Source organism: Emydura macquarii, unplaced genomic scaffold, assembly GCF_026122565.2.
Source record: "Emydura macquarii macquarii isolate MOO-44397 ecotype Brisbane River unplaced genomic scaffold, CSIRO-AGI_Emac_v2 contig_2205, whole genome shotgun sequence".
Classification (NCBI taxonomy): Eukaryota; Metazoa; Chordata; order Testudines; family Chelidae; genus Emydura; species Emydura macquarii.
Genome location: NW_027132342.1, coordinates 2,804,243 through 2,824,981, shown reverse-complemented (window position 1 = coordinate 2,824,981; position 20,739 = coordinate 2,804,243). Strand labels below are relative to the sequence as shown.

Here is a 20,739-nt window from a genome sequence, read left to right as displayed (position 1 = left end):
GCCTGATTTTCCAAGTTGCTAAGCACCTTCCATTCCTACTAAAGTCCATGGGACACCTGTGTTTACTCATTACCTCAGAAAATTGGGCCACTTATTTGGCTGCATATCCTTGGCCACCCAAAGTTTAAAAATTTTGGCTTCATTCTCTCTATTTCTGCTTTCCAATCTGCAGAAAAGGGATAGTAATATTTGCCTGTGTCAAAAGGGCATTGTTTGTATGAATTAATGTTTGTACAGCACTTTCTAGATGTAAAGTGCTAAATTAATGCTATTATTTTACTCTTGTGTCTTTGTACACCTCTCAAAAGTATGTGTTATAGTGCAGCTGCAGATAATTGCTGAGTCTTTTTAATTTTACACTTTATGAAATTAGGGTTGGACAGCAGAAAAACCAAGGCAACCAACTCAGTCTGAATTAATGGTATTTGAGGGTGTTTCCAAAGTACATAAGCTAGTAGTGTAGTGAGGGTAGACTATTTTATAACCCAAATATCTCTAATTAAAATATTTTACTTGCTGTTTGCATGCCATTCTCCTTCAAAAGGAATTTTTTGTGAGACTTCAAAGCCAAGTATATTTTGCTGTCAAACTGCACCTCCCATGACTGAAAGACATAAAACACATATGAAAATCCTATTAGCTATTCGATAAATAATACTCTAAAATATTATTGCAATGACAATATTTTACTTACTGGCCAAAGCAATAAATATTAAATGTTATCTATATTTATAAGTTCTGGCAGCCTGACAAGTACAAATTATTGGAATCCAATCTGTTGGCAAGAAATAATTTTCAAAAATGACTCTTTTCATTTGGGTGGTGGTGGCAGGATTTAAAATTCCACTGCCCATTTTAAATCTAAGCTTTAAATGTAGGAAACAACCTCCCCTAGTATGTTTGCTAGAGTGGACAACAATTTACAATGCACCATGTAAAAGCAGGACTTCCGAGTTTCCAGAAGAGGGGGAATCAGACCATAAGTTGCCTTCCACTCTTGTACTGTGGCCTGAAAGGTGGCAGGTCCAACCTGTAAATTGCAGAGTTGGCATGGAATGCAGTGCCCAAGCTTCTGCCAAGTTTGATTGTGATTTAAGAATTAGCCTTTTCACCAGAGTCCCTCAGTTGCTGTCCTCCAGGGATTTGCCTATTTGGGTCAGTTCCTCCCTGGCCAATTTCTTCCTTGTTTGAACAGCTTTCTTTCTAATTTTTTGGTTTTTTGAGCCCATTGAACTTTGTTTCTCCCCATCTTTCACCCCCCACATCTCCCCCGCTTTGCCTACTAGTACTAGTTTGGGTTGTTTTTTTTTTTTTTTACAATTGGTACCATATAAATCAATAAAAGTGTGCATTCTGCCACCCTTACTCACCATGGGTCCGACTTTGCTCCATGAATGGATAGTCACTTCAGTGGGCCTATTTGAGTAAGGCTCTAGTCAGCGTGACAAAGGTAGCGGAATCAGGACCAAAATTTAAAAAATAAACAAAACAATCAGTTGTACTAAGCATTCTTACCTAGCACTGAAGTGAATCACATCCTAAATTGGTTATCAGCTTTTATGTATTTTCCCAAGATGTTATGGTGTGTTTTCTGGAATCTTTGCATACTGCAAAGCAGCATGTCTGTTTTACAACTAGCCTTGCTGGTGATCTAAACACTCCAGATGTCAACATTTATAATAGGAAATAAAGTAGAGACATAAAGTTGATGGCTGAGTGCATGAAACAAAAGAGCAATGCTAAAATAATTCCTGTTTTAGGGTTATAAGTACAGTATACCTAAATAATCAGAGTTTTTTCCTGTTTTGAGTTAATAGCCATAGTCTGAGGTAAATAAACTTCAAGGCTGATGTCCAAGGAGTTCACTAGTCCAAGGTATGATTACCAACATAATAGGGAGTTCGGATTAAATTGAAATGGGCTCCTCCTCTAATCCCTTTGGTATAACTAGCTGCTATAAATCACTTTTCTCGGAATGACTACAGCCTTCAGAAATCCCCACAACAAATATAGCCCCCTCAGCTTCTGACACCTTGTCACCAACCTAACTCCAGCCTTCTCAATAACTCCTCATGCTCTTCCTGACCTTTTATGAATTGTTAGTCGGAGTAAGTGCTTTTATGTCCAGTTGAGATTGTGACCCCTTTGCACTGTGCTGTACATTCACATAGTAAAAGAGTTCCTTTCCCAAAGAGCTTACCATCTAAATAAACAAGACATACAAAGAAAGGGAATATTTCTAAATAAATTTAAAATGAATAATCTCTTTTACAGATAGAAGGCTGAGGCACAGGAGATTGAGTGAATTTTCCCAAGGTCACATAGGAAACCTGTTGTAGAGCAGGGTATTGAACTCGGATCTCATGAGTTCCATTCTTGATAGGAATTGTCTTGTGATTCAGATTTTCTTGATCCCCTTGAAGATCCCTTCTGCAGCTAAGAGAAAGTTTGCAGTTAAATAATATTTAATATTGTAATGAATCCATTGGGTGGTAATAGGTAAGCAGGAAGTGTGATGAATCTGCTGCTGCTCTACCATTCTTGACTGGTGAGAGGGCAGCCAGGAGGGGAAGGTTCCATGGCATTTGACAGAACAGAAGTGAGGACAGCTGTTCCTGGTGATGGCAGAGGGTGACTGAGCTGGGATTTGCCAAGTTGTCTGCATGCTGTTGGGTTTATCTTTGTTGGGGAGTAACATGGCTCATTTACAGAATGTAGATAAGAACTCATACATAGTATAAACAATCGAATCCCATGTTAACCTGACTCAGTTTTTCTCCAGCAATGGCAAATTACCAGCTGCAAAGCCCCAAAATTGGTTACAAGTCAGCCGAGGTACAACAGTATCTAGTGCTAGGCAAGGTGAATGGTTTTGGAGGGAGTCAGAAGTAAAGGCAGCAAAGTTTATTTTGTTTGTAAGGAGATTTTTGAGGGCGGCACTCCATCACAGCACAGAAAAGAATATACAAATCCCTCTGCTTTGAGCTGACTATAATGATGGTCATACAGAGTATAGGTATCTGAATGCTATATGGTTATTGAAAAATAGTCAGTCATTAAGCAAATCATAAAGACTCAGTTATTTGGAGTCTTCATAATTGGGAATTATTTACTTCTATGTATTTAAGCTGAAACAAAATAATCAGAAGCCTATCCCCAGACTTCAAGGTGTTCTGCCATCATCAGAAACACGCATAAGAATAAAAAACAAAACAGGAGCAAACCCAACTCACATAAAACAATGAGCCAGGTTGGAAAACACTGCAGAATAAAATCTTTCCATGTTTCAGAATTTCAACAAAAGCCCCGCACACTCCCACCTAATAACTTAACCCATCCTAAACACATGTTCAGAAAGATGGGCTTTGTGACGTACTCTGAAGATCAAGTGTATGGTATGCATCAAGGTCTGCACAGCATTCTTTTCTTGTCAGCTGAGACTGTTTATTTCTATGGTAAACTCCCAATGAAATTGTAAGCAGCTTCAAACATGGATAGTGTCTTCTTTGCCTTGTACAACACTGACCATTCTATTGGCACTTAGTAGATGCTAATATTTTATAAATAACATAATATTCATTATCTTAAACTAAAAATATCTCATGGGTGTGAATAATCTTTTGTACTAGACAAGGTATTGGTAGCTGATCTCTCCCTACTACTTTGCCTCCCTGAGAGTGCCTGGATCCAAGGCTGTGACTTCAAGATGCATCGTGGGAAGTTTAGACATAGTTCTGGATGCCAGTAGTTTGTGGTAGAGACAAGGGGTTAAGAGTAGCTGTGTATTGGTGTTGGCAATCAGCACAACTTAAAACACTTAAAGATTTTAAATAAGAGTTCAGATTTAAAGATTAAAAGTGAATGTGCTTTTTCTGTAAAGCAACCCCAATGGATATAATTTTAAAGATACACTTAACAAAAAGCCTCCCAAGCAGAGCATAATAAAATCAGTTTGTCACTTAGAAAGTATTTGGCATTCTGGAGTTTCCTTTTACTGCTCTCTGTGTCGAGCATACTTGAAAGTATATTCTTGGGTACTCAGAGTAAGCATAAATTATACTAACTGACATGAAAATAATGGGATACAATGATTTTATGTTTCTACTGAACCTTTCATCCTGAAGGTTTTCAAAGCACTTTAATAGACTCTGTGCCAACTTTGAAGGCTATGGGATTCCACAGGGGTTATTGAGAGCAGAAGTTAGCCAGGCATAGGGGTCAAAGTTGTGACCACCCTCAACTGTAGTGAGAGTTGAGGTTACTCAGTACTGCACAGGATCAGGCCCCACTGAAGCATTACTTACATACTACTGAAGTGCAGTCACCTCTGAGACTAAACGTAGTTTAAATCAAGGTCTGAGAGTGTTTTCAGATGTGATTGAACCGAAAGATATAACCTTGATAGTCAGCCATACTGAAAAATAATGGGATAACCAATCTTTTGAAAACTTTAGCTGAATAATGGTTGATTATGTTGATTACCAAAAATAAGGGAAACAATGTCAACAGAAGTGAGCACAGTTTTGGAGAAAGGTGCTTAGATACCTAGGTTTCTTGAGTTTCCAGCAGTACAGAATGAGTCAGTTTTACAAAAAACAAACTAAGGAAAATCACTGGATTTTAAAAATCAATAACCTATATTGGCAACAAATGAGTGAATCTTTAGTCAGACAGATATTTATTATACAGGTGATGTTACCTGTTGCATTCTCCTAACTTTGGCATAAACTAATTGCCACAACCTTAAAAAAAAAGTCACAATATTTATCTTTAGCCATCAAGCTCTGTCAACCACCAGACACTTTACTCACATGTCAGGTATAATTATTTATTATGGTAACTATGTGGCATCACATTATTTTTGTGATTGCAGTTATAGTGGCTATCCAGAATCTACACATTCCATTGACAATTTTCAACATATGTAATATTTCCATCAGTAAAACAAATACTAGACACACAATGGTCAGGAAGTGGAAAACTTTTTGTCCAGCACATTCATTTAACCATAACGCTGAATTTCCAGGTTCTCTGAGACACTTATAGTCTGCATGTAATCTTAGTTATATGAATACACACATTCTTATACTACAACTACTGCAGAGTAAAAAGCTTTTCTATATAAAAGTCACTGTTTGGCAACAAAGGATAAATTGGATCACTCTCACCCATTAATGTTAAGATGACTTTTTATATATAAAGAAGCTGCCAAATACAACTACTGTTCAGCTACATAAAAAGATCAAGAATGTGAAAGAGACAGACCTGCTATGGGAACTGGCATGATAATTGTTAAAATGTGTTTTGCCCCAAACCACCCCCCGGTGTCTCTTAACATACCTACACACCCTACACTTCATTCCTATGGTATAACACAATTCAGATCTGATGGAGAATTCCTGCTGTAAAACAGGGAGTCAATTCAATGATAGTGATAAGATAATATCCCACAAATTGGGGACTTAAGGAAGACAGTGAATGCCTTTGTTCAATAACAACATGCTATAGGCTTCAGGCTGATGGCACAAGAGAACTTGGACATCATTGAAACGAATAAGTTCCCCCCTGTAAAACCAAGAGAAACTTATCTCCCAGTCTAAGACAGTTTCCAAATATATTACAGAAAGCAATAAATGTACTAGGAAGTTGTCTGCCAAAGTCAGACAGACACTGAGAGTAGGATTAGAATTTTTTCCCATATGTTTCCAGCTGGATCAGGTAGCTCAAAAGAAATTCAATTCATCTTTGAAAAAACATGGGACAATAGCTTCTGTTGAGCTGGGCTGGTCCTTCTGATCATGTGAGTTATGCTCAACTAGTCAGGAATATTAGAGAAACAAAAATCACTTCCAACATGTGGGGGTTTTTTTCCCTCGCAACTTATCACAACAAACCAGGCTCAAATATGAAATACATCACAAACAGCAATCTGACAACAAGTGATCAACTGATGACTCAACGGAGGGAGCGGAAAAGAGAGATTTTCACAAACAAAATTTGAGTGATTAACTGCTGAGTCAAAAATGCAATTCAATCTTTAAAAAGGGATGATTGAGTATTTTTGTGGTTTCAGTCAAACAATTCAAACATAACTAGTTTGAAATCATTTTGTTTCCTTTAAAATCTGAACTCAAAGTGAAGCTAAGGGACAGATTACTGTGGGTCAAAAGCAAAGAAAAGTTTCACTTTCAACACACAGGCCTGGTCTACACTTACCTTAAAATTGGGCGGCAGTCAATAGGAATTACGCAAGCTACGCAGAGTAGCTTCCGTAACTCCCATTGACTTCTTAACTTCCGTTGTGCATGGTGTCTTCACTGCGCTGCGCCACTTGAGAGGGTAAGTTTTAACAAATCGACTTCCAGATCAATCAAGCGGGTCTCCACTGACTGCTCAATCGATCCAGATAGATCGATCTGACGGCGGCGAATTTGCCACCATCAGTGAAGATGTACTCACAGACACCAAAAGTACTGAGTTTCGGCCAGCTTTGTATAACTGAAATGTAGAAAGGCAGTTTGGCCAAAGAAAACACACAATCACTAGTTGACAGCAACCTACTTTTTGCAAAACTCACTCACCATTGACAATGTTCATTGTTAAAATCTGCTAAATACAACTGATCCCCCTAAAATACCCTTAAATTCTGTAAATTGAAGACCTAGTATCAAACATTAATTTCTTCCATGGGACATTCAACTGTTAGACTGACCTTTTGGTGACCTGAAGGGGAATTACATTTATTATTTTGTAAGCAGCAGTTCATAACGAATGAGTGTTCCACATTTTGAAGGCTGTAGCTCAAAGGAGCACTTTAAAGATTGAATTCAGAATTAATTTTGGGGTGACATCTGATGGAAAGGTGAACACTGGGATTCCTTCCTTCACCTAACTCTGAGTCCCACAGTGAATGAGTGTACTAAACTTCAAGACTGTCATTCAAAATTAATTTTGGATTGTTGAAGTCCCTTTACAAAAATACCCTGATGATGATGGTGATCAAAGTTCATATCCGTAATCACACCTCCCCGTAATCTGTGGTCCAAAGTGAATGAGTGAACCAAATTTCAATATTTTAACCCAGAGGGTACATGAGAATTAATTATGGCTGTCAGTCATACTGTTACAAACATCTGTATTACATTATGTAGAAACAGTAGGGGCTCTGTTGGAACAATCAACCAAAACTTCAAGTGATCCTCAATAGTGAAAGAACAAACAAAATCAGGCAACATGTTTTCAGTCTGTAAAGGTAGCGTAGAATTGTGGATAATTAGTTATAGAGTTATTTACCTTAAATTCTTCGGGCTGGATTGTAACAGGCCCTTGCGCTCAGGTGCCCATGAATCCTCAACCTAATTGGCTGCAGTGTGGGCTTTGCAATCATATTCTCAATTCTTATGAGAAGGGACTGCTCTCTCTGGGGAGCAACAGCCTTTGCTGCTGTTTAGGTTTAGGTTAAGGAGTTGTTTAGGTTAAGGACAAGATAGTTATGTCTCTGCCTCCTCTTCACCAGCCCACAGAGCTTGAATAATGTGCCCCTGCCTAATAGATAAGAGGGTGCTCTTGCTTTGGGCATTCAGCAGCAGTGAGTGTGACTCTACCCTGAGGCATAATTTCTTCCATTGTCTTCTGGGGAGTGTGCTGTCCTGCACTGGCTCCTACACAGTGCTTAATGAGCACTGCATGAACTATCTATTTCTTAATTGTTTCAGATGTGCAGATTTGGAATTAACAAGTATAGGAGGAGTAGTGTTGTCTTCCTTTTGTTCTGATAACGTAAATCAGAAGATTAAAGATCTCATTAGTGCCCCCCTGCCCTGGGTTTTTTCTGAAATTATATCCCTGAAAACTAGAAAGATTTTGTATTCCTGGAGAAGTAAAGATAGGAGTAAATTCAAGAAGGGTACAGGGAGCTTTTATTGTTTTATATAAACACTCATGCAGATAATACGGCATACAACATTCATATGAAGCTATCTGCTTCACAATCTTTGAGTAAACATTTAATTTGCAATGTACTTTTGATTTTAATCACCCAATGAAATGTAAATTTCTCTGGTTTAACTAAAGTTGCAGCTAGAGTAACCTGAAAGTATCCTCTTCATAGATAGGCCCCAATCTCGTAAGATGATCTGCTAGTGCAGGGGTCCATACTAGTAGACCCAGTTGCAAGACTGGGCCTTAAACTCCTTCCGGGAATTTAAATTTATATGACACCTTGTATGAATTTCTGAATGTTTTGTGAGGAGTCTGAGGAATGAACAGGGTGTTCTGCAGTAATAGGGGCCTTTGACTTAAATGGGAATACAATTTATTTCCTGGAACTTAGTTCTTCTTCTTGAAACTGGGAACAAACATCTAAGTGCTGAGGAGCTGAAAGCATGTGCCAATCAGGCATTGAAGATTCATCCAAGTCCCTTTTAATTCTAGAATGTTTAGTTGTTAGCCAACACATATGTTACACACAATTTGCACAGTATTAATATATATGTACGTTGGGAAGTTATGTTAACTGAATGTATTATGCTCTTTCCTCAATTCTGTTCACCCTTGGCTAAGTATCCCATAACACTTTGCAAGGCAAACAGCATCTCTGGCAAGGGAAAATATGAAACTTGTCAAAGAAAAGAAACATGAATATTCTGCCTGGTACAAGCTTGGAAGGTACCCGCATGGGCCACTGATTTGGAACGTAGTAGCCAAATCAGATATAAGGAAAGGTACACCATGGTACCAGAAAAACAAGATAAAAAGTTAACTGGTATATTTTAGTCTTGGGTGACATACTGAATGCTTTTAGCACATAAACAGTCATGCTATAAATATGGCTGGTTTTGAATGCATGTTTTGAAGCACACCTTCTGTGTAAGGTAAACTGAGTGCTGTGAGAACAGCTTCCCAGGAGGATTGGTAACATTAACTCTTTCGTTTCTGTATTGTACTGCTTTGTCTTTTTGACAATAAATCCAGGTACACTTGATTAATTGATCTTGTAAATATTCTTAATAACAAACTGCAGGGGTAGTCAAGCTGTTGGCTATACATTTAGCAATATAGTTAAATCATGATAGAACTGAGTTTGCAGAAGCTCATGCAAAAACAAATTGAAAGCATTTTGCAAAAGCATAAGATGAACTGGCACCGATGGATTACAGATGAAGAGAGTGGCACTAAATTGTACCTTCTTGTTTGGCTTTCCACACAGCTTCTGATCAACCTCAACCTGGTTCAGCTGGGGAGAAATCCCCTCCCTCCATCGGAAAACTGGTAGTCTTTCACTTTAACAAATTTTTAATTGAAAAAAATTAACTATTTCTTTGCTATTTAAAAATCATTTCCCTCACATTTTCCCAGCGGAAAGAAGCAAGAAATGAGTGAGGCAGGGGTCCTGTGGGAAAAAATAGTATGATAATATAGTTAAAGATTGAATCCTAATGCATATGCACAAGGGAGAGGGAGTGAATTAAAGTTATACAGGAAACATTAATTTTTGCATTTCCTAACTTCTGAGGGCTTAATTTTGCAATCTGAGGGTTTGTGCAGATGAACAGTTAGTGCATAGCAAATTGGGAGGTGTAAATCTAGAGTGCTCCAGTATGCCAAGAACTAAATGTCCTCGTGGACCATGCTGCTATGCACTGAAAACCCCTCGTGTGCTTTACATACAGTACTTTCAAACAATAAGGTACATGCTCTGCCAGTGGATTTCACAAGCTTTTGCTGACAGCAAAGGAATCCTTCTATTCCAGGTTTAGAAGGGAATGTGTTCTAGTGGTTACAGACCCTTCTGCCCCTGTTCCCCTGAAGCCCAACCCCCTTCTGCCTTGGCCCATCCAGCCCGTCACCATCCCAGTCCTATTCCCCCTCACTTCCTGGCTCCTTGCCCTAGTATAAGTCCCCCCTCACCACTCAGGCTCCCATCCCAGTCTCCTCCTAGCCCCAAGGTTCCCATCCCACTCATCCCTCCCATAACCCTTAGTTCCTCTTCCAACTACCCTCACTCCTTGTTCCAGTCCAATTCCCAGTGCTCTCTGCACCCTCAGCTCCTTATCCTTCTGTATTCCACTCTGGATGCTTCCTACTTCTCCACACTGCCTGGGCCCGGGCAGTAAGAGCACTGAGAACTGAGGAAAGTGGGGCAACTATATAACAGTTCCTGTGTCTGGCTCAACAGCAGTACCAAGAGGAAAAGCTATACAGAAAGTCCTAATCAGTTCCTGCATTCCTGGACTGCAGCATAATCATGGCAGAAATCTTTGCAGAATGTAGCTGCCAAACTCTAAACAAGTCTCTAAGTATGTGCAAACTGAGATTGTCATAAGCTTGTAACTCCGGCCAAATTTTGGCAGATTTTCACATGGAAAGCAATAGGCACATCCATGACACCAGCGTGACCCCTCAGTCAAATTTCAAGATACTATTCCAAAGCATGGGGGTACTAGAGCTTCTCAAATAAATGGTTGAAGAATTTTTTAACATGGGCAAAAAAACCCAAAACACCACACCACACCAAACTACCCATATTTTCCTTTGTTCTTTCTCAGAAAGACCTGAACCATTATTGATGGAATTCCTCTCTCTCTCTGACCCATCCTCCCCCCCTACCCCCCGAAAAATAAAATATACAGTATAAGGAAGATACCCACACAGTTAAAATTTGGCAAAGTTATAAGCAACTGAAAACAGTTCTTCTGAAAAGGGGAAATATACGGCAACCTTAACTCCAGGTGTCATTACCAGCTCTGTCTACAATGAGAACATGAAAATAACTTTAACTAAGGCCATGTCTACACTTAAAAGCTTACAGTGGCATAGCTGTACCGATGCAGCTGTGCCACTGTAAGAGTGCTCATGTAGCTGCATTATGCCCCAATATGGCATAATAAAAAACCATATTATAAATGACATCATAAAACCAGCACAATGAACAGTGATAGCTAAGTCAGCAGGAAAGCATCTCCCACAGACACAATGCTGTGCACACGAGCACTTATGCCGGCAAAACTTATATCGCTCGGGAAGGGGGGGGGGGGGAGGGAGTGTATTTTTCACACATGGCCTGAGATATTGCTTACCAGAAGTATTACTGTTTATATAAAATATAAACTTTTATCATGCCTTCCATCTGAAGATCTCAAGGGGTTTTACAGTTAAATTATTTTCTTATCTAGCTTCACAACACTCCAGTGAGGCAGGAAATATTATTATCCCCCATTTCACAGATGGGGAAGCTGAGATAAGGCCCACGGGCCCAGATCCTGAAAGGCTCCTAATTTCCACTAAAATCAGTGGCAGGATCCTAAGTATCTTTTGAGGATGAGATTAAGTGACTTGCCCAAGATCATACAGGAAGTCTGTTGTAGAGCTAGGCATATACTTCAGATTTTTTGAGTCCAGTACTAAGTGTTAGTCATAAAAGAAATGGTTACTAGCCTTTCCATAACTGTTGTTCTTCAAGATGTGTTGCTTACTTCCATTCCCATGTAGATGTGCGCGCCGCGTGCACCATTGCCGGAAGCTTTTCCTAGTGGTACGTGCTGGGTCAGCTCTGGTACCCCCTGGAGTGACACCTTCATGGCGTGGTATATAGACAGCTGCCGACTCTCCACCCTTTCAGTTCCTTCTTGTTGGCTACTCTGACAGAGGGGCAAGTGGGCAGTTTGAGGAACAGACATGAGCAACACATCTCAAAGAACAACAGTTATGGAAAGGTTAGTAACCATTTTTCCTTCTTCAAGTACTTGCTCATGTCCATTCCATGTAGGTAATTTTCAAGCCGTAAGTCAAGCGGTGGGGTCAGAGTTCCACGTTGATATGGACTGTAGGACTGCTTGCCCAAGGGCAGCATCAGCCCTTTCCTGCTGCGTGATGGCATAGTGAGTAGTAAATGGATGGATGGATGACCAGGTTATCGCCCTGTATATGTCTAGGACCAGGACCTGAGCCACAAATGCCACTGATGAGGCCTGCTACTTTGTGGAGTGTGCTGTCAGGTGATGAGGTGGAACTTTCACCAGATCATAGCATATGCATATGCTTGACGTAATCCAAGAGGAGATCCTCTGGACCGAGACTAGACTTCCTTTCATTAATTGCTATGAAAAGCTAGGTAGTCTTTCTGAATAGCCTAGTTCTCTCTATGTAGAACGTCAGGGAGTGCCTAACATCTAACGAGTGAAGCGTTTGTTCCTCCCTGATATTATGTGGTGTCAGGTAAAAATGTCCTGGTTACTGTGGAAGTGCAAGATCACTTTTGGAAGAAAGGCTGGATGTAGTCAAATCACACCTTATCCTTATTGTGGCTCAGAAGTAAGGGTCTTGATTTCTGACACCCTGCTGGCTGAAGTGATGGCAACTAAGAAGACCACTTTCCAAGAAAGGTAGCGTATGGAGCACGTCACAATAGATTTGAATGGGGATCCCATAAGCCTTGACAGCACCAGGTTAAGATCCCATGGGGGTAAGGGATGTCGCACTTGGGGGTATAAGCATTCCAGCCCCTTCAAAAAAATGAGAGCAGATCAGGTTTGCAAAGATTGTTCTGCTATTAACCAGCAGATGGAAAGCCAAAATTGCTGCCAGGTGCACTTGTATGGATGACACTGCCAAGCCCTTTTCCTTCAAATAGAGTAAGTAGTCCAGGATAAGGGGTAGGGGAGTGTTGTCTGGCGCGACTCCTTTCCTTAATGACAACAATACTAATCTTTTCCATTTTGCCAGATATACCAATCTGATCAATGGCTTCCTGCTATTCATAAGGACCCTCTGGACGGAAGACGAGTAGCCCTTTTCCGCCTCACTCAACCATGCAGCTTCCATGCTGTTAGATGTTGTGACTTGAGGTTCAGTGGAGCAGGCTGCTGTGTTCCTGCCAGATCAAGTCTTGGAGCAATGGTAGGTTAATAGGTTCATCCTCCAAGAGGTGCAGGAAAGTCAAAAACCAATGCTGTTGTGGCCACACTGGCGCTATAAGAATCATCCTCGCCTTGTCCCTCCTGACCTTGAGTAGCACCCTGTTGATTAGGGCCATCGGTGGGAAAACATACAGCAGGTTCATATTCCAGGGGCGGAGAAAGGCATCTGAAAGGGATCCTGGACTGTGCTCCAGGTACAAGCAGAACTGGGAGCATTTTTTTTTTTGAGACTGGTTGCAAACAAGTCCACTTGAGGAAAACCCCACTTCTGGAAAGTGGCATTTAGAACATCTGGGTGAACAGACCACACGTGATGGTTGACAAATGATCTCCTCAGGTGGTCTGCAAGTTCTGCGAACCTGGTAGGTAAAAGGCTGCCAGGTGAATGGATTGGGCTATGCAGTACTCTCACAGGCTCATCACTTCTCAGGACAGGGGGGAAGAGTGGGCTCTGCCCAGTCTGTTGATATAGAATATTGCTGTGGTATTGTCTGTGAGTATCGAGATGCATTTGCCCTGTAGGTGGGGTTGAAGTGTCTGGCACGCTAAGCACACACCCTTAGTTCTTTGACATTGATGAAAAGGCCAATTCGTGTGGGGCTCATAGGCCTTGGGTCCTGAGGGTCCCCAGGTGGGCGGCCTTCCCTTATCTGAGGCATCAGTGACCAGCAACATTGATGGAACTGGTTTTGCGAAAGGAATGCATCCATACACTATGTCTTGGTTGAGCCACCATTGCAGGGTGAGGGTCACCACCATTGGGACTGTGACCACCTTGTCCAAAAGCTGCCAGCCTGACATGTACACCGATGCCAGCCATGCTTGGAGAGGTCTGAGTCTGAGAAGAGGCCATGTGGCCCAGAAGCTTTAGGCAGTTCTTCACTGTAGTGATGGGGAAAGCACTTGGTGAGGTCTCTGATGGCTCCAAAACAACCTTCCAGGAAGTAGGCTCTTGCCCAGGTCAAATTGAGGACTGCTACTATAATCTTGTACCCTTGTATGTATATATATCCAAGGGTATCCTTGTAGGTATATATACCCCCTATCTGATTTCTATTTCTTGCAGCCGATGAAGTGGGTTGCAGCCCACGAAAGCTTATGCCTGCAGAAATTACATTTGTTAGTCTTTAAAGTGCTGCAGGACTCTCGTTGTTTTGCTGTATACAGACTAACACGGCTACCCCTCTGAAACTTAAAGTTATTTGTTTGTTTTATTTAAAGCAGTATGTGTGGTTTGGGGTATGTGCAGAGACTTCATTTAAAGTGACAGAGCTGGTGCATATCAATTTCTTTGATAAACTGACAGACATATATGAGTTTCCAGTGTGCAATGTGCAGCACTGAACTCTGTAAAACAGCAGTTCTTAGGGTTGCATCTAGGACTGGATGGGTTTTCTGGGTCATTCTATTGCATAATCCCATGAGTGGCTGGCCAGAACTGCTCGTTCACTAAATCAGGGACCTCTTGCTTGCAGGAGGCTGTGTGTGGGCTGACCCAGGAGTGGGGGATTCACACAGCAGGAAGCAAGTGCACAATGGTGCCCAGGAGTGAGGGATTGGGGTGACACAGCTATACACCAGTCCAGATTGCAGAGGGAAATGCTACAAGTGCTTATTGTCCTAAAAAGGCTGGGTGGTTGTCTTCATTACTGAAACTCATGTTGGACAAGAGCCAACATGACAAGGTAGTAGTAGTTTTTGGAGTTTAATGCTATCAGAGAATTAAAAAAAAAAAAATCACATAAACAAGGTTTAAGCAAACCACTGATGGGATATGGTTGCAGTTTGAACTTCAAGCAAGGTTAATTTTGTGTAATTTTATGGTTTAAATTGAATAGTTGAATGTGAAAGGATTGTGCAGTTTAGACTTCCACTTTAAAATAGTTTGGGTCAATTTAGTACTTGAAATTCAAAGTGAAACTTGTGGTGTGAACTAAGTTGAATAAAAACCAATGTTTTCATCATGGTGCAGAGATCTGGGAAATATCTGTATTTTTAACTATGGTGCATATCTCTGTGTGATGTTGATGACTTATTTACTATAAAGTTAGCTAAAATAAGGCTATCAGGGGAATCAAGCAGGAAAGGCAATAGAAAGGCCTAGATAAGAAGCATCCCAACAAGCACCTTATGCATACAAGTCTGTTTTCTATCCATCTATGTATACATAACTTATTCTTTTTTTTCTGAAGAAACTGCTTCTGTGCCACTGTACTATTATGGTCTACAGGATGCCAAAGGGAAACATGTGGATGCCAAGCTCATTCAGCCTGTGAGTATCATGGTTGGCAATTGGGTGAAAGCTGGAGACTCAGGTGCAAAGTGGCTGGATTGCAGGGTCCCACTCAAAAAGAAGTGGAGGCACTGGCCTGTCAACAAAAAGCAGTGCACTCCAGGGACTAAATAGGTCTGTAGTTGGGTCCTCCATGGGCTAGATGGCCTAGTGATTAGCATCCACTCAGCCAGGAGGAGGGCAGTGGTTGTGGAGCCCAAGCCTGGCCACTCCACCGGACTCCAACCCAGGGCCCTATGAGGGTCAGCAGCATTGACCCATGGAGAGGTTGTGGAGCCTCTACATTACCCTCCCTGGGTCGCTTCTTACTACTGCTCTCTTCGCTTCCAGTCCCAGATAAGGAGAGAGAAAATACATGTTCAGGGTCTAACTGATCACTATATTGGGGTCAGAAAGGAACTTTCCCCAGGTCAGACAGGCAGAGACCCTGGGGGTTTTTCACATGCCTAGGGTCTACTATCTCAGTCAACTTTTCACTTAAAAAGAGAACTCAACATCAGCTGCAGAAAAGCTGCCACAACAATATCTAGACTGAGCAAGATGGTATGGCAAAATAATAAACTGACAGAACACACAAATCTGTGTATTGTGCATGTGCCATCAGAAGGGAGAAAGACATGGACTTTATATGCTCATCATGAAAAAAGTTCAACAGCTTTCATATGCATTCTCTATTGGAGGGACAGCCTCACCAACACTGAGGTGCTCAAGCAGACCAGCATATCCAGCATGCAAACACTTCTTAAACAGACACTTCTGCTGGCCCAGGCACGTAGGCTGAATGAATGATGAGCTCATCCCAAAGGTCATCCTCTATGGCAAACTGGCATCTGGAAAAAGACCTAAAGAACATTTCAAGGATGTGTGTAAGCAAGACCTCAAAGAAATGGATATTGTGGCACAGGCGGCTAGTTTAGCCCTCTCATGGGTACTGTGCCCTCTTCGGCTACAACCATGGCATGCCTGGGTGGGAGCAGGGGGGGGCCTGGTCCCACCCTCTGCCCCAGGCCCCGACCAAGGGACCCTGTGTGGAGTAGTCTTCAAGCTGCCCAATCCGTGACTTACTCCCTTCCCTGGGTCACCTGTCTTTGGCCCCACTGCTCGCAGTCTGCTTCCTGGAACTGGGTGGGGGGGGGTTCTCCCTCAGGCCTGTGCCTTGCGTCCCTGGCCGTAACCAGACAGGTACCCCCCCCTTCTTGTCTCTGGCACCTTTGGGGTTGTAATATGTGGCAGTGGTTGCTCCAAGTCCTGTAGCCACACCGCTCTGCTTCTTCTCCTAACTCCCTTCCAGCTACCCATCTGCCTGGCAGGGAGACTTTTAACTGCTGGGGCAAGCTCCTTGATTGGCCTCAGCTGGCCTAATTGGCCTAATTGCCCCAGGAGTAGCCCCAGCTGGATCACCCAGGGAACAGGGATTTGTTCATTCTGGGGCTAATATAGACCCCCTCTACTACTCTCCTATAGCCATCAGGTCTGGCCCTGTCACAATATGGATAACTAGGAAGTTTACACTCAAGACTGCAGCCTTTGTAAACAAAGGCTCAAGGTCTCCAAAGCTATGAGAGGAAGCAGTCCACTTTAGTAGAGAAGAAAATTGCTCAGAGAAGGCAGAGCCCAACGGGTCGAAACACCACCTTTAAATGTGACAAATGTGGCAGAGATTGTCTCTCTCTCTCAAGTGGGTCTCTTCAGCCACAGCTCTGGCTGCCATAAAACAAACTGAGCAAATTTTTTACCTCTCAGGGGCGCATACCCATGGTCTTTCCAGACCAAAAGATGCCTACTAATACTGAAAAGTTTGTGTCCACACTAAGGGCTGTACCACTATTATACTGGTATAATGGTACATGTACTGATACAGCTTATTTCTGGAAACCTATGGGAATAAGCTATTCTGGTATAAGCACCACTTGTATAGCTGTCCATACAAGGGGTTTGTATTGCTTCATCTTATAGGTTTCTAAACTGATAATATTATAGAGATACAAAATCTGTATGAAAATAAGCCCTTAGAGTGCAAGCTTTTTGGGACAGGAACTGCCTCTTACTTACAAATATGTACAGCACAAATATAATTTGGCCCTCACCTTCATTTTGATTAAGGCTTCTAAATTTTACTTTGATGTAAATAGTCTTGGCAGAATTGAATTTTTATTTTTTATAATTGGCTGACTGGTAATTGATTATTTTAAAGCATTTTTCCATTTTTATTGATCTAAATTTTCACAATTGCAGGAAATCATGGAAGGGTCAGACAATTATTTAATCACAGCATCTATTGTGATTCAAAAAGTTAAAGCTTTATAATTGTTAAAACACAATGTCAACATCATGTCAAAACTTACAAAGTAAATATCCTTAAATCAAACTCTGTGTTCTCAATTGGCATTTTTTTTGCTTTGCCTATCTGTAAACTTTTATTATTGATGGATATAATATATATATATATATATATATATATATATATATATATATATATATATAAAGTGGTTTGTCAAATTGTTTACTGTAATTTACTGATAAAAATCTAATCCTTCCAAGCCTAAATATAAATAATAAGGATAATAAAACCAAAAATGAAAACAAGCAACTGAAATGTAAGTTCTCATTTTATAAAGCTGCTTTTCACAAAACTTGATTTTTAGTTCAAAATCTGTCATCTGATTCTTGCTGGTACAAAAGAACAACTACGGAGATCTGATAATTGTATACAAAAACAATATATTCATTGTGGATTGAATTTTGGGCACAAGATACAAAGATGTATAGCCAGAGTAACTCCATTGCTTTAGACAGATTTACTCCAGAGTAAGTGATATCAGAAACTGGCCCAACGCTTTTAGAAGTCAAGATAGCAAAACTATTGAAAATACTATTTTTCAAAATACATTTGTTAATTTTGTTTAGCAAAAATGTACGTTTTCAACAAACAGCACTTACAAAGACTTGAGTATTCCATAATTATATTAGACACAGAAGCTAAATCAGTTTCTCTAATTAAGTATTTGCAAATCTCTCTGGCACCAGGAAAAAAGAAATTAGCCATCAGTCTGTTACTGCATCATTAAATTTTCTGTCAGAGGAAAAGTTTGATTATGCTGAAATGTGCACATCTGCTTAATCTTACTTAGATACATTCATTTTTTTTAATAATCCTCAATGTTCTTCACTCCATCTTTGTTCTTTATCAGGATAAATCTCAGATGATACAGCATTAGAAGGGGAATGTAAAACTGGACTATATCCTGCATGTGAATTAAAACCTTGAGCAAATTTAGGACTGTTTTATAACTAATGACTCTGCCAATTTTCTTGGCTCTATTTCTTCATTTAAAGCAAATAAATATACATAGTCTAAATTTTCTAAAATATGAAATAGTTTTAATATCTATGGGTAGAGACACTTTTTCTGCGGAGGCAAAAGAAGCATTATCCCAACTCTACCCAAAACCAACACAGCCCTGTGTTTCCACCACACACTGTTTACAGGACTTCCAAACAACATCAAGGCCAGTGCTCTGCCCTAGTACTGGTAAATATCTGGGGCCACATTCTCACCTGGTGCAAATTAGGGTAGCTTTAATGAATCCAATGGAGGAAGGTGAAAATGCTGAAAATGCACTTGCGTTCTTTCTTTGCAGCAAAGGATCTTTTCCTCTCCTTTTTTTCTTTACACCATGGGAGGGGTGATGGAGTCCTTTCCCTTTCACTTGCCTATGATGACCATGATTATCTCCCCCTTTTTTCCTCTAAAAGAGACTGGGGTCATTATCTTTGTCTCCTTGCTGGCAAGGGTAAAATGCCTCACAGAGGTAGCATGATATGGAGTTCAGTAATTAAATGGCTCCAGTGTTGCTGGATCCCTTTGATGTGATGCTCTTACTCTACACAGGTCCAGGCACAGCTTGCAGATTACCAATTACTCCTTCTCATACACATTCTCAGAGCTTGACTTCCAGCACCACTAATACAGCCCCTACATAAAAGTACTGACTTTAGTCTACACAGGAGTGAAAATTAGTGAGGTCACTTCAGGTTATGTTTTTCTGAATTCCCCAGTCTGGGGTGTCTTGAAAAGCAAACTAGTTTCAGCCCAAATTTATTTACAGATTCTGATATCCTACTGAGTCTGACAGTGCTCCATAGCAGCCAGAATAAAAAAGGAGAAAAAAAGTAAAAAAATCCCAAACAAATGTCCAATCATAGACCTGCTTTTATATTGTTTGCCTACATGTCGGGGAGGCAAAATATGTATCAGAGGGAACATTTCCACTGCTGATAATATGAAGTAAGATTCTACAGCACTGTATGAAGTATTTGAAAATGCATAGACTCCCTACTAATTATGCCTTGAACAAACATTTAATATAATTTCAAACTTCTCTTCTTCATACTAATAAACTACAAGCTGCTGTCCTTTGACCTAGAGCTTAGACTCCCTGGTAATGTTCTTTCTATTTAACTCATCACAATGTCTTCAGATGAGATTTTTTATAGCATGACATTATTATTATTAATTTGATCTTTGTGAAAGAAAATGAAATACAGGAACTGCTATATGGGAGGTAAATCTAAAGATGCTGATGTAAAAAGGGGTTTTAATAAAAAAGCAACATCAAAGTAACTTTTGAACACTGAATTTTCATCACAGACATTTTGGATTCTTTTTATTTCTGCTCACTCTCTTGTTTATACAACTATTTCATCAACATCAAAAGAAGTTAGAGCTTGAAACGGGACAAGCATATCCTTATTTATACTGTACTATATATATCTTATCTACATTACAGGGATCAAGTTGCAGGTGCTCAGCACCTTTTGGGATATGATCCTAAGTGTTTTTGGAATTCAGGATAATTCCTTTATTTATAAAAGCACCCATCGGATTTTCTTAAAGAGGGTCTAACAATTTCAGGGTTTAAAAAACAACAAATTAAAAAAACTGAAATGTTTTGTGTTGTCATTTTTTTAAATGAAACGTTTTGATTTTTCTGTTCAAAATGACTTTTCAGTTTTAAATGTAAAATTTAATTTGTAAAATTTTTAAAAGGCTTGAAAAGAAGACAATGTTTCATTTCAGGCCGAACAAAACATTTAGTTTGACCTGAAATGTTTTTTTTTAATTTTTCAGTATGATTAGCAAACCAAACAAATTAGTTATTTGCATGTCTCTGCTTAAGAGGGGCAGTCAACAATGTAGCTTTTCTCCCTCTTTTTTTACAGGTCCCTACACCCAGCGTCTCTTCCTTCTGCTGCATGTGATGTCCTTCCCCTCATATGCACTGTATTGTGACATCACACACTCTGCTGCAGGCTGGAACTGTTCATAGTTCAATGCCATCTTAAAAACAATACTAAAAAATCTCCGCAGTACTTCAGATTGTGCATAATCCTCTATCTGCATAAATTCTCTACTTCTGGGGAGCCTTTCACACATTGGGCTGGGAGACAAATGCGACCTTGAAGATTTTTCCATTCAATCTGCTCCTATCCAGGGAGCAGGAATTGGGTCCTTGCAAGTGTCAGGAG

The 20,739-nt window shown here is 40.4% G+C and overlaps 1 long non-coding RNA gene across 1 annotated transcript; it reads right to left on the bottom strand.

Moving 5' to 3' along the window:
• Nucleotides 1–363: 363 nt before the first annotated feature.
• Nucleotides 364–16,499, bottom strand: LOC137160411 (uncharacterized). The gene is made up of 4 exons (XR_010921868.1): nt 16,420–16,499; nt 15,903–16,052; nt 1,371–1,432; nt 364–604 (listed from the first exon to the last, which is right to left on the bottom strand). It is a non-coding gene; the product is annotated as an uncharacterized lncRNA (long non-coding RNA).
• Between the last annotated feature and the right edge of the window lie 4,240 nt (nt 16,500–20,739).